The sequence below is a fragment of the Apteryx mantelli genome, chromosome 2, assembly GCF_036417845.1.
Source record: "Apteryx mantelli isolate bAptMan1 chromosome 2, bAptMan1.hap1, whole genome shotgun sequence".
NCBI lineage: Eukaryota > Metazoa > Chordata > Aves > Apterygiformes > Apterygidae > Apteryx > Apteryx mantelli.
This window is the reverse complement of record NC_089979.1, coordinates 142,010,121-142,025,540: the sequence shown is the minus strand read 5'-3', so window position 1 is coordinate 142,025,540 and position 15,420 is coordinate 142,010,121.

Sequence of the window (15,420 nt, the reverse complement as noted above, 5' to 3'; positions counted from 1 at the left end):
TGTGTTAGCTCCTAAATCAAGATTGAAAGCTCTCTGCCCAATTAGTCAGCATCTGGAGAGAACATCACAATTCAACCTAAAGCTATCATTTGCTATTGCCTGTAGACATTTAGTCTGAAGATCCAACTGAAGATCCAAGTCAATGAAGGCATCTTTCCTTGTGTAATGGTATCCAAAATGATCAGAAGCCTAAGGGTTTTCAAAAAAAAAAAAAAAAGGGGGAGTCAAAGGAGTCTGGGCAGATTGTCACAAAGAATGACTCTGGGAGATGGCCTGATTGCCTCTTTGAGAAGAGTAGAGGGAGAGGAGACAAAAGTTTATGGATAGAAAAATGCTGGGGCTCCTTACCAAGCGAATACTCACTACCCTTTCTGCTGTCTCATTAGCCTCTGCAGTCACCGGGTGCCCACCCTGAAGTACTAATTGTGAAAGTATGAGCCAGCATGTTTGTGATTATCAAACCGTATGTGAAGATTCCCCTTCTGCTCTTTCCCACTGCAGCTCCAGGTCTAATACAGCCATGTATGCATTTCATCCTTCACCCAAATCTCAGAGGTAGGCTGGAGATGCTGCTGTATGGATGCTTTATGAACACCTCTGCAGTGAAGCAGGAGGGAATCCAACATGTGGTTGGTCGCTTCTCAGCCCAGCCTTCCTCTTAGGCCTGGGAACCCTTCAACCACCTTTCCCAAATAAGGGCTTTTCTATTCATCATTCTCTGAACCCTAATCCTAAATTCAATTCTAACCTACCTAGTCCACCCCAGAGGGAGAAGAAATCTGAGCTGGGAGCTGACAAAGAAGAGTAGAAGCAGCCAGAAAATTGTTGGCTCTGGGTAGCCCATAGGGTGAGGAGGAGGTGGGCCACAATCAGAGGGAGCAATGGACAAATAGGTCATTTCTGTTTGACTACTTGGCAGTAGGGTGGCTTTGCAATTGAGCGAAGGGTGGACAAGAGGAGAGTGGAGGAACCTCACTTATTGGGTGACATGAAAGGACCTGTAGGGCTACAGTTGAGAGCTGGTCCTGGAAAGGGCCAAGCACCTGTCCTTGAGGTGAACTTCAGCTGGGTCATGTGTCCTTGAGGTAGATTGGAAGGGAGCAGGTTGGGGAGAGGGCAAAGATTGTAAGAAGGCAATACAGTCATCCCCCTCTTTGCATTGGCTTAGGAATGGTCCCTGGGAGATGATGAGAATTGGTGTCCACAGAGGTTAATGCCTGTAACTTGAGTTTTGCTTGAGGCGTATCACCTCTGTGCACTTCTGAGTAGGGTAGGAGGTAGGGTTAGTTTTGGGAAGAGGGGAGGAGCCCTGGATGAGTATCCTGGACTTGAAAGGCCCCATACCCTTTTACAGGAGTTGTTTTTGAGTCAACTGCCCATACATGCCTACTGTTTGGCACAGAGGATCAAGAGAGGTGGGAAGCCCTGCTCAACAGAGGAGAGAGAATAATGGGCAGAGCTGAGGTAAGGGCTGGCACCAGGCAGGCACCATGGGCCATGTTTTTGTATGAACCTCTGTGTCAGGGGCTTTTGGAGATTGGGGTGGAGCTGGGCTGGGAAGCATGCAAGGATTGTGGGTCTGGGTCGCACACTAAATCTTCAGTCCTAGCCCCCAGTGCCTGTAGGGAGTGTTTGGCACTTCAGCGTGAACTGTCTTTCCTCTTCTTTTCCCTAAACCTCAGCCTAAGCAGTACCCTTGCCATCCCACTCTGCACAGGTCTGAGAAGGCCACAGTGGCAGAAGAGAGGATTTGGCCTGACTGTGCGGTGTGGTAAATTTTAATCCAGGGCAATAACCAGTGCAGGTTCCATCACCTCTGTGTGGTATTCCTGCTTTTTAACACAACACCAACTCCACTTTGCTAGTTAGCTTTGCTAGTTTTACAAATGGTAAGCATTGTCGATTGGCCACTTCTAAGCCCAGCTGTTATCTTCATAACCTCTTCTGTACCTATACTCTAGGCTCTTCCAGCAATTTGTTTTCTGAAATTCAACCCTTAATCCTATCACAAACACTATTAATCTATAATACTAGAGTAAGTATGGACTATAACTACTGTGCTTTAGGGTTCAGGAGGGGCTTAGAAATAGACCAGTTGAGTTGTCCAGTATTTTTGTGGTTTTTTTTTTAATTTGATATTATTGCTATTATTATTATTGTGAATACTAACAAATAGCCCACACTGTAGGCTCTATTCATAGTATTGAATAGCCCACAGAGGGCCAGCAGCATAAGCCATATCCTAATATCTTATTTCAGTCCATTTTTACTGTCTTTTCCATATTGTTAGACTGGGAGTTACAGTTGGGGTGAGTGTGGGATTGAAGTTGATGAAAAGAAAGAAAATGAGACTGCAGGTCATCTGTGGATCTTGAGTGCTCCCTGAGGCTGGGATGAGTCTTGTGCTGGCAGTGCTGTTACTTCACCTTAGCTACAGCTTTATCCTTTAATTATGTAAAATATGGAGTTAGGTTCTGGGTTTCTTTGAGTGTTTGGAAAAGGAAAAGAGGAAGAGCCCATGTGGATGTTTTGTTGCCTAGAGGCTGGGATAAGTAATGAGCAGTAGCTGCCAGTTGTTTATTTTAGCTCTAATTTATTCACTGACCAGTGCAGATTATCAGGATTAGGGTGAAGATTAGGGTTAGGAAAGGGAGCAAGTCATTAAGAAGTTCTGAATTAATCTGAGTTTGGAGTTGGTCCATCAGCCTGCCCGGAGTTTCCTGTTACAATGTATCTTATAGAGACATTTGACTATTTTACTTACTTTCACTCATTGCTTCAGTGTAGACTTTCCATCTTACTTTTTCCTTATGTAAGGATGATCATCCAGCTCGGTGGATTATTACAGAGAAGCTTCTGTAGATATTATCACAAAGAAGCTTCTAACCTGCTTTGAAAATGGTGGAATTGTCTCTGAAAATAATATGTCTATGAAACAAGCTCTCTGTTAAACCTTTATTGACAACATATGAATTACGGATTAAGTTTTGCCTTCATTTCTGATAAGAAACAAGGAAATGGAAGACTTATGCCTGTGGGCTCCATTTCTGTTTAAATGTTGGAGAGCTCTGAGGGGGAGTGCCTGAGGAAAAAAAAGAAGTGATGGTAAAGAAAAAATATTTGTGTGAAAGAAAGGAAATGGAAAAAAATAAGTGGAAATAAGTCCCCTCCCTTACATTCTTTTCATTTAACTGCCCTTATACATTTACCTTATTCCATCTTTTTCATTTCTCTGTTGTCATTCACTGTTAGTGACCTCAATGTTCTCTTGGTACAATGATTTTTATAAGTTGAAAAATTCAGGTCCAGTGGCCAAGATCCTTTTGAATGCTCTGAGACCCTAAAATTCAAAACCTTCTAGAACTTCAAAAATATTTTCATTTGTTGTATTTTGGAGGGTTTTGCTAGAAGAGATGCAATTCTGGAAAAAAAAAAAAAAAGAGAGAGAGAAGGGTAATTCATGTTCATTTTCATCTTTACTTGCAAAAATATTTCCAGAACATCAGGAATACCTTATTTTAAAATGCTTGTTAATAATACTTGTTTCACTTTATTCCACAAAGAATACTTGCTTGTCTCAAGGTGCAGTATATTTTAAGATTCTTCTCTGTCTCCAGTTTGGAACAAAAATATCTATTTGAAATGTTGCCGACATAGACAATGCTGGGGGAAGGTGATAGGTAACCTCCAGAGTGAGGCAGTGCTGCCACCTATGACCATTCATTCTCCAGCAGTTCCAGACCTTTTTTAAACCTTGGCTCACAGAGATAATTTCCCATCACCTAGTAGAGTAGTGTTACAGTGTGTGAAATGGAAAAGAAGTCCTACTATGGAAGGAAAAAAAAAATTCTCCGTATGTAATCTATTTGTCCAGCTATCCACAAAAATAGAAGGGCTAGTTTATCAGTCTGAAGTTTCCAAGAAGCCCTGGTATTTCACACCAGCAACTACCAGCCTGTTTGATCATGACTTTCACAGAAAGATTTACAGTTCTTTCTCAATGTTTTTGACATTTTTTCAGTCATTTTTTGTTTTATTGAGTACTTAGTAATGATCATTATACTTTACCTCTGAAAAAAAACCCAGACCAGTCAACCCCAAACCAGCCAACCCAGCAAATCAACCCCAAAAACTCTGCACTCTTTATGTACTGTTTGAGGCTGGCTCTTCTGGTGTGTCATATTCTTCTGATGGGCAGGGAAACTCCATCTTTCTCATCTGGAAAGCTTTATGATTAGAAGTTTTTGTGGAGGGAAGATGACTAGCTAGAAGTAACCTATCTTCAGAAATGAGGTCAGATTGGAACTACCTGGGTAAAGATTAGATGTCTGACAAGTTTTACAAAACACACTGGTAGACTCCATTGTATGAACATCATATCATTTAACATAACAAGCAGCACCTAGAAGAATAATGTTAGAAACAAATCTATAAAGATTGAACTACTATGAGTTATGAACATACCTTTGGTATGACAGTATGGTCCCTTCAGTTCAAGCTCTGAACTGCTACTAGGCAAAGATATACCACTTCTATCTGTCTGTTCTGAGGACAGTAAGATTTTTGAGGATAGCAATTTGCCATATGTACTAAACTCAAATGACTTCCTTTCCTTGACAGAATAATGGTGAGTGCTGACCACAGTTCTGCAAGGAACTTCGGTGTAGTTCTGCACTAAAGATACAATGTGGGTAGCACAATGAGCAAGATAGTATATTATTATCTAGTTTCCAAGAAAACAGACTGTGAGCATTTGAACTAAATATAGACATAATAAGAACCTGTATAGGGCCTGTATTACATCTGCTGCATGACATAAGAAAACCAAAGCTATTGTCTCACAGAAATGGAAAATATTCAGTGTAAGAAAGGTATGGAAGAGGTATAAACATAACTCAAACAAAATAATTTGTGTCAGAAGCATGCGAGTTACAGGTGTTGATTCCTTAGAAATAACCTATTTATGAAAGCTATGCAGCAATACAATTGCATGATATTCCTATTTTACTTGGGAGAGAGTATTTAAATATCACCCTGCAACTGAATACAATAAAAGAAATATCTAATTACAATTCCATCTACTTCTCCCCCTCCCCACGTCTGAAACCCTTGAAGATGCATTGTTTTTCTTACTGACAGTGTGTCACCATTCCCATAACCCATAACTGTTCTCCCAACTTGGAAAGCAGCAGTTCCTTGAGACTCTGGATTCTTCTGTGTTTGTTTGAGAGCTTTGTGTGTGTACGCATGACAAAGTATCCACATGCAGCATGATTCATGTTTGGGCATTTGAGCAGAGATGTTAAGGGAAAACATGATATACATGCACACAAATAGATTATGTATTTCAGATTCCAGACTAGTTGTCAGATCTAATCTAGGCCTCTGGTCAGGCTATACTTGTTTTCTGTTTTAATGTGGAGAAATTCTGTAACATTTTGTGGGAAAATGCTACACATTTGAAAATTAACAAACTTCCATTATTTTTATTTTCCATTCCATTCCAAGTTCCATTATTGTATTCCAATATTTTTATTCAGAACTTATACTGTGCATTCAAGATTTGTATCTAAAATTTTCAAAGCAGTGCCAGTTCACACTAACTGGAAGTCTATCCCTTTGTTTAAATCAATATCAGCTAAGAAATTATACGGGATAGTATTGCCACTAAATCTCCATGTAGGCTCTTCATGCAAAAATGGAAGCCAAAGATTTTAGAACCGACAAATGCATTTAAAATGCCCAAGTTTCTGGAAGTGCAACTCAAAAAATCTTACATGAACAGATAGACTTTCTTTCTGAAAGCTGACTTCCAGAATTACACTGAGCAACCAGACGCTACCGTATGCCTAATTTTTGGCATAGTGAAAATGTTTGCTGGGGAAGCTGCTGCAAAAGATAAAAGGATTGCTTCCCTTGGCCAAGAAAACTAAGTCTCTGCTAAGCTTTTTTAACTAGAGGTTACTTCCAAAATGGGGAAAATCTTGTTGTGCACTCTGCCAGTATCGTTTATGTATGTGGCTGTTAGAAGAAATGTATGTTGTAGCTGTTCTTGATAAATAATACTGAGTAAATTAAAAGTCAGAGAGAAGACTTGGAATTTGGCTGTTAACTTCTTCATTTAAAATAATTGTATTGTAATAAATGAGCAGGAAGCAAAATTTTGTAAAATCAGTGTTATTTTGTCTAGAGATTGAAAGCTTTTGAAATAGTCAGTAGACATAATTACAGTGAATCATCAAGGCATCCCACACTGGCAGATTTCTGTGGCTGTGTAAATTGTCACCGACAGTTAATCCTGCCTGGGTTAGCTATGCCTGTGTGGAACAGGCTGAGCTCAAGGAGGTTTTTGCTGAGATGCTGAAGTGTTTTCTTCTTATAATGCTGATCCTTTATTTGCCTGGTTGCTTTCAGTCATACTTAGGACTCTAATTTCTCGTTTTTAGTTTTACTTGTTTTCAGTGTTTATATTTGGTCATTTGAGTGTCCTTTGGTGTTCACTACAGAAACAGTATTTTGAAGTTTCTTTGAATCATAATTGCAGATTTCTGAGCAGAAATAATATATTTTCAGAAAAAGTCTTTAAGCTGTTTCAACAGTCCCTTATTTTTTGCCTTTTACATTCCTGCACTGTGTGTCGTAAAAACCAGCCTATCATAGCACTGTTATGTATGACTAACAGGTACTCCTACAGAGTGTGGAGAGGCTGTAATTACTTGGGATGGGATTCTTTTTTGCTGCCAATCCTAGTAAAAGAATCTTTTTCCTCAACATTTTGTCCAGTGTTTGCCTTGGTAATTGTACGCCAACTCATGTTTCTGGTGGGGGTGGTGAGAGTTTAAAATAAAACAGGAATCCTTAGCTACAACACACATAATATTAAAAATATAATAGAATGGGTTCATTCCCAGTCCCTTCACCTTCACACAAAAAGGTGTTAACCCTCAGATGACTTGGCAATAGGAATCTGGCGTAGTTCTGTGGATCCTACACAAATGACTGCTAAACTTACTCGAGTGGTGGTAGCAGACTAAAACACATTACACAACAGGTATATAAAGGCAAAATTTAGAAGGTAACATCTGCAAAATAATAATGGTATTAGATGGCTAATATATTAAAAACTCTTTTATAAAAAACATCTTTTAAACTCCACAGTTACAGTAAAGTTTACATCATTTTACTTACTGGGAAGGTTACTCCACTGCTATGCCATACACAGTCCTGATTTGCCACTGTTCTGCACTCAGTGGGGTTATTTACATACATGAAAAGTAAGTGGGAAATTTTTAGGGGGGCATTTACCATTGATTCTGACCAGTTACCACTTGCTTTTCAAGGAATTAAAACAATCTAGTGCATAATCTCAAATAAGATTTTTATGTCAGTGGTCACATCACATAAACTCCAGTGTATTCAAGGTGTTCTTTGCTGCTGTATTGACATAGAAATAGGTAGATCTTTTATCAAAATACTTCAAATACACTTTTGAAAAGTTACAAGCCTGAAAATTACCTATGACGAATCTGGTCAATTGTGCAGAATCGTCAGAATTCCTGGAAGAATAATGAAGCACCAGACAGAATACCTGCCTATAATTTTTTCTAGTAATCATGATATATCACATCAAAGAGACTGTTAAAACAGATCTCAATATAGGTTCAAAGTATATAAAACTTCAAAGGATACAGACGAGAATAGTTGCATTAACATATGTATCATTGCATACTGTTCCTGCTCTCTCTGTTCAGCTGTTTCAAGGCTAACCACAAAGATTTTGGATATCTTCAAAAGCGAAATCAAATACTGAAGCAGCCTTGCAACATCATGCAGCAAAAAGTAACAGTGACAGAGCAGTGAGCTGGATTTGGAAAGCTCTGACAGAAAGCCATCATTGACGGGTGGGAGTACAGGTGAACACAAGAAAATTTATTACACAATGAAATAATGTACTGCAGCTTTACAAGAATACTTGCAGTTACACTCTTCAAAGCTTCCACTTATTTTATCTGTTGGAAGAGTATGCTGTTGTGGAACTAAGGTTACCTTCATACACTTCAAAAAATATCTAATGTCATAACCAGGAAGAAACAGCAACATAATTCAGTGTTCACTAGCAAAATCTTGCTGTTAGATGGACAAAGCAAATCCACTTCCTCATTTCTGTGTTTTTCAGACATTGTTTCATGTCTTAACTCCTTCCTCTTCTTTATCTCAGCTTGCCTTTTTTTCCTTAGCTCATTATTAATCAATGTTGCTTTCCTTATGCTTTGCTTCTAATTTCTCTTTGTGACTCCCTCACTGTGGTTGCCAGTGTGGCAGAGTGAAGTGTACCAGTATGCAGAGTTTTCAAAAAAGTGACTTGTCAGAGCATCTGCAGCACTTCGTAGGAATTCCCGGATATAACTGGTATTAACAGTTGTACAGTTACTTGAAGAATTGTTGACAGTCCCACTGCTGTTGTTAAAAGCGTTTTAGCTGAGAGGTGTAAGACGTTGGATAGTATATCACTAAATCCTTGGAAGGCTTTAGTAGGAATTAAGGTTGTTAACCTGTTGCCCTAGTAGAATGAATTGTTGCCCTGCCACCTAGTGGTAATGTGTCACAATATAGTAATAATTGAGTATATTTAGTGTATGAGTTCTATTATGATTCTCACATTTCGATGTAAGAATAAGGCAGTATTATTGTCTTTATTATCAAAACAGAAGTGCATGGAATTTAATGAACTGGCAAAGAGGAATACTTGGATAGTAATTTTAATAAGGATATCTAGAGTTCATTTTTCTTTTGTAGGTAGTAAACCCCCTTTGTAGTAATAGAAGCGCAAGCATCAATCAATGTCAGAGCCTTATATGTAGTGAGAAGCCTGAATAAATAGGAGGGCCAAGAATACTGAATAACTTTATTGTATTAGCACTGTATCAAACACATCAAAAAAAACAGCATTTGAACAAAGTCAAAATAGGAAGGTGAGAAAGAAGAAAATAATATTGGTTTTATAATAAGTCATTTAGGGCTGGTTTTCTTATCTCCTAAATTATACATAAAACTCAGTGCTTAAACAAGAATTTAAATGGAAAAAAGTTAAGAAATGAACAGTGATTGTTCCAATCACTCACCTACATCTTGTATATATTCTACCCTGGACTATACCCACAGTCTGTCATCCACTGAGGATGTCTTCCTGAAAAGTGTGATGGTTAGTGATACAATGGGTAGTGAAGCAATTTCTCCCATAAGAATTATTGTAAGAGAAGGGTGTGTATACATGGATTGAAGAAATATTCATAATTTAAGTACACATGGACAGTATCTGTGGTTTGGAGGATGGAAAGCAGATTCATCAACTGACTGGCCAGCTGGCTTTTAGGAAGCTGGTGCTGTGGATCAGCTCACTGCTCTGGAAGATCCCAGACACTTTATCTTGAACATCCAACCACTTTCCATCCTTTAACCATGATTGACTTGATTGATCCTGATTTTTCTGAGGAAGAGGACAATGTGCTGCTCATAAAGAAGTAGCAAAACCACTTACAGTGGAATATTTACATTGGGAATCTGTCTGGGGAGAGACCACGAAACATGAGAGAGGCTGCAGCTTTGGGTAACGGACCACAAGATACATATCAATGGTATGAGTCTAATGATCAGTTTATGAGGCCCGAAATGCAGGCCTCACTCTTGATATGTGAGTGGCCCTGCCAGGCTGATCTCCCAGCACATAAGTCACTTGGTACCTAACTCAGCTTGTCTTGAAGCAGGGTGATAGCCTGAAATGAATTCTGAGGAATGACAGCGGTATGTAGTGCAAAGCTTCTCCCTCAACACAACACTTATTTAGGTTGTGATGCTGTATATCTGTTCATTTTGAACTGTTCATAATGCATGTTATACACATTCTGAGCAGAAGAATAAAAATTAAGTTAAGGGGGATTTTGACACTGATGTCAGTGTAATCAGCATTGGCTCCTACACACAGACATAGGCTCTGATCTTGCCACTGCATAGTGTTGCACTCTTACTATGTCCCATGAAGCTCACTGAAACTTTTTGCACAGTCTGTGTGCACAGATTGTTTCACAGTCTACTTACATGTCAGAGGTCTTGGGACAAGGATAGAATACTTCCCAAACATGAAGGAAATCCCTAAAAGTTGTAATATATACTATAAAATAATAGAACTGTCTTAGCAGGCATTCAAATGAAGTAATATCTCCTGTTTATACATAAACATTCTTCAGGTAAATAGGGAAAATATTATAGAGAGCCTTTATTAAAAAAGTAGGACATTATCTGTCTGTCTTTAGGATAATCATAAAGAAGGTACACATACGGTATGAACCAGTGGAAAGCAGGATATCTGGTCACCCCTCCAAAATATGGTTTATATTAACTGGAGAGAAATGTATGCCTATTCTCTATATTCTCTATTTTTTTGTCATAGTCCTGGTGAAAAAGCATGCTGAGATGTGGATAGATTCATCTTCCCAGTGTGGAAGGTGACATGTAGATAATGGTGTATCTTACACAGTTTGGTGTTTTTCACAGCTATTAACTTCTAAGTTAACTGTAATTCTACTTTATAGTAATACTACAAGGGTTTTATTTAGGGGACGGGGAAAAGCAGTATACCTTTATAAATCCATCTACTCTAATTAGTGACTACAAACACAACCCCCCCCTCATCATAATAGTGTATTTATAGTGTAACATTAGCTGTGCCTTTCCAGATCTTTAAATGATCTGACTTTTTTCCTGTATAATCTTAGCTCAGGATTTTCTGGGTGTATAATAGTTGATCTGGGGGACAATTACAGCACCTTTGTAAACTTTTTACTCCTAAACTGATATAATGCTTTTAACAGTAATTCAATCTTGTCATCATTTTGCCTTGATACAGTTGTATTAATAGGACATTAGTAAAAGCTGCTGCTGGTGAGTAGGACTTGTAAAGTCCTACATCTGCATTGTATTGTAAAGCCTGGCAATTAATCTTCAAAAACTAATTCCTGCTAATGAGTTACTGCTCCTGGATGCTTTTGCAGAGGCATTAACAATATATGCCAGATCTGCCAGCTGCACTGCTGGAAAGTCATGAGAGAACAAGCAAGGTCCAGGCAGTACATACAGACTGCAGGCAGCTGACAGGCAATTATGTAAAATAAGATATTACAGAAAACACTGCAGGTGCAGCCCAAGGAAGAAGAGGCAACTCTCCAGCCACCGACACAGTAATGGGAAGGATTACTGAGGTATGAACTAGTGGCGCATCATGGCTGCCCTGTGAAATACATGGTCCCAAGGGTGCAGTAAAACTGTTACCTCGCCATTAGCTACAATTATGCAGGAGCTGGCTGTGAGAACTGAAGCGGCTGGAAGTGAATCTCTCATAACATACATTTATGTGATCTTTTACAATGGATGGGTATAGCTGATGTGTTACCCATCTGACTAAAAGATGTCATCCACATTTGGGCTACAGGCATCTCCCAGAGTGGACGCCTTCATGCAGTCTTGCAGCAGGTATCTTGCCCCTCTGTTCATTCAGGGGGAAGCCTAGAGGTGTCGAAGGCTGCAGAAGGAGCTGTGCAGCACTCCAGCACCCCTGAGCTGCCTGCCAAGGCAGCTGCACAGCAGCCATGGTATAGCCCTCACCCTCTCCCCAACGTCCCATCACTCTTCCCCTGCAAAAAGGCCATGAAAGCCCATGCTCTTCCTTCATGTAACACAAGGTTCAGGAAACTCTAGGGCGCTGCGTGGACGGAAGGGAGCAGCGTTGTTAAAGGCAGCAGCCTCATGTGCACCCCCCTACCTCAGCCACACTGCTGCCTTCTGCCCCTTACACGCGTGGCAAGAAGTGCCTTATCTCAGGGAAAGGCGATGGGGTGGGCTCACAGTGGGGCACGGTAGCACCTTGGGTGCATACTGTAGCAGTGTCAGGGCAACGTCGACAGATTTCTCTGCTGACACACAAAGTTTCATAGGATGGCCAACAAATTTGATCCTCAGTTTGGCATAAGGCCCTCTCCCCACCCCCTTCCCTGAGCTCCTGGTGCTGTACAGCAAATTAGAGACATGGCAGCTCTGCATCAGCCTCAGTGGATGATGCTGAGTAGTCCTGCAATAAGCAGGTCAGACAGCGTACACACGTGCAATCAGTGCTTGCCTTAGCCACTCCAAAGCATGGCTTCTGCCTCCTCCACAAGGAAATGACCCTTCTCAGGGGGCCAACAGTGTGGTGTGGGGCCTGTGAGATGACATTACTCTGGCAAGAATGACCTGTCCTCCTCTATGCTGGGTGTCATGAACTGACAGAGAGTTTGGAGATTCTCACATTCCCTACACTGTGCTCACACTGTCCCACAGGGAACATGGGTCTGTGGGTTTCCTAACAATGACACCTAACCTGTTCCACTCTGCAGCTCCCTGCATTACAGACAGGAGTCCAGACACAGGCCTGGGATCTGATTGCATTGCAGCAGTCAGGGACTAGAAGGAACAAGCAATTTTGCACTATCAGTTACTGTCACAGCACTCTGCCAATAATGACCTCCATCTAGCTGGTGTGCAGAAGGAAGGCCACCACACAAATGAGCCCTGCTGTGCATGATCATAGTTCCAGAGGTAAGACAAGGGGCCATCTCCTGGGGCCATGGATTTCAGGCAGATGCCTCCCTTTTCTTGGGTGGAGACAGGGATATGGCTTCTGTTCTTTGGTCGCTGGCTGATCATCATGTGGGCTGTGCTAGACTTCTACATTTGACACCACAACAATTTCATCTTTGACTACTGTCACCCTTCTCTCTTCACTGTTCAGAGAAGGATCATGCTGCCAGTGCTGCTGTTCCTTTGCAGAGAATGACCACTCAGAGCGACTGCCACCCCAGTCTCTGCAGCTCCTGCCAGCCTCTGCCTCCCCCAAAGGCTTAGGGATGGGTGGGATGGGTTCCCCCACCACAATCCTAGGGGACAAGGGAAGAGAGGGAGGGGGCCAGCAGCCCATTTCAGATCCTTCTTTCTCCTTAGCACTATTGCTCTTGGACCCTTGCCTGTGTCTTGCAGAGCTGCTCATTCTGTTGCTGTCCAGTCCTAAGGTTCACTGAGGCCTTAACTTTCCCTAATCCCTATTTACTCTAATTGACACCGGCTTTATATCAAGTATACAAGTTCCTAAACAAGCCTGCTGCCTCCACCCACCTCTTCTGCTGTCTCCGCTAACCTCTAGGCTAAGCAGCGTGGGACAGGAGTTTTTATTACCAGTGGACAAGCTGCAGTCTTGTCACAGGCACCTCATTCTAGAGATTCTTCTTTGCTGCAGTCATAGTTCTGCCATGCCTGGAGATGTGCACTGGGTATGAAATGCCTACCTCATAGGGCATGAACTACAGGAGATGTGTGTGTTGCATGTACATGAGAGTGACATTACAGGCATCTCTCAAAGCAAAAATGTCTAAATTGAGTGGCCTACCAAGCACAGATGTCTCAATGCAGGAGATGAATGAGTTATAAAATTGTGCCAAAGTAGTCAAGATGAATCATTGTCAAGTACTATGATGTCTAAGATGGCACTAGATGCCTGCCTGCTTTCAGTCCCAAGTCACACTCTCAGTGTCCTGTAAGTTGAGGGTTCCCAAATCACCTTACTTTTACGCCACTGGCATGCAGCTCTCTCCTCAGGCATCAAGGTCAGGACAGATAGCTCTGTTCAGGTTCTGCTAAGTAGTCTTACTAATTTTGGCTACATGGAGGCAGCATCCTAGTTCTGTACTGAAATGCATAAGTAAGTGATTTGATTTTCCAAAGCCCAGAGCATGAAGTAGCCATTTGTCAGCTGAATTTCAATTTGCATTGTCTTGGTGGAGCAGTGTGTGCTGCCCTATTTTTTTCCTGAGGCTCCCTTACTAAAATGGTTACTGTGTATGTAAGCTCATTGCATCAGTAGTAATTTTCCTCAGCTCCTCCACTATTTATTTTTAGATTTAAATGAGAAAAAAATACCCATCTACAACTCTAGACACTGACAGCTATTTGGGATCAGAAGCAATGCAGAAATAATCATGCTCACCCACAACAACATTAAATTTCCTTAACCAAGCAGCAATTCAAAGCAGTGAAACAAGCCCCACCCCAGAATGTTTTATCGTCTATCCCCTTTTAAGAAGCTTAAACTGTTGTTACATTTCTTTGTTATTGCTTTAATCTTCCCTCTGTGAGTGTCATCCAGGCCTCCGGGCAAGCATAGCTGCTTATCCTCGTCTGGAGACTTTAAGTCAGGGAAAACAAAAGAGAGCAAAAAACACAGACCTACTTGTCAGCAAACTCTGGATGTGTATGAGAAGACCATGGTTAAAGAATGTAACCCATGATCAGGGTTAGATGTCTCACGCCTCAAAGAAGTGATTTGCTAAGACTATATATCATAATCTCAAAGTGAGGACAGTGTTTAAATATTTTTGTTGTGCAGTAACACATTGGTAGACAGTTCTAATGAGATCCAGATCACTACTGTTTTTGGCACCTATTATTGTTGCATCTGTAAATGTGACATAAAGGTCACAATTTCCTATTAGTTAACACCAATTAGTCCATCCAATTCATGGTTAAGGCATAGTGGAGAGGCCAGCAAAGATGACTTTCTGGGGCTGAACTAAATATCAAAAATAAGGGACATTTAAAAAAGACATTTTAGAGAAACACCGTTTCTTTTTGAATGCTCTCTCTGGTATGTATTTCTACTGCTTTCGGTCCTATGAACAATTTGTCATACGTTTCAATTTGTTGTTTAAAATAGCACTTAGCAGTTTTAATACATATTAATACATCTTCTTTAATCAATTCATGGAACAACTTCTATGTGCAGCCACTATTGTTTAACTGATAGAGCTGAGCTTCAAGTTAATATTACTAGGTCCCTTGAATTTTATAAAGAATTATAGCATCCTTTGATGTTTGTATAAATACAAACTGTTGTTTCTAACCAAATACAAAGGACTGGATTGCAAACCAACTGCAATGTGGGGAAATGAGACAGCATTTTGCAAAAGAACCCAATAATTCTAAAGATCTGAGTGCTCCCAGTACTCCTGAAATTCACCCAATCAAGCAACATATCTCAGCACAACTGAATGGAGTTGCCTGTCCAGTTTGTTTTCTTTAAGAGAGGCTTCTTCAGTGAGTGCATGTCACCTAAAGCACTAATTCAGTCCTTCACAAGGTCAGAGAAGCCTGTTTCTCTTCCGAGCCCTACCATACAGCTCTCCTCTTGCACTTCCCCAGCAATTCAGAACACAAGCAGTAGCAAAGCAGAGTAAAATCCTTCAAGCCTGAAGTCTCTGCAGGCTGCTGAGTTCACATGACAATTCCCAGGGAGCTCGGGAAGCGTCTCCCTAGAATCTTCCAGATCCTTCCCAAAGCACC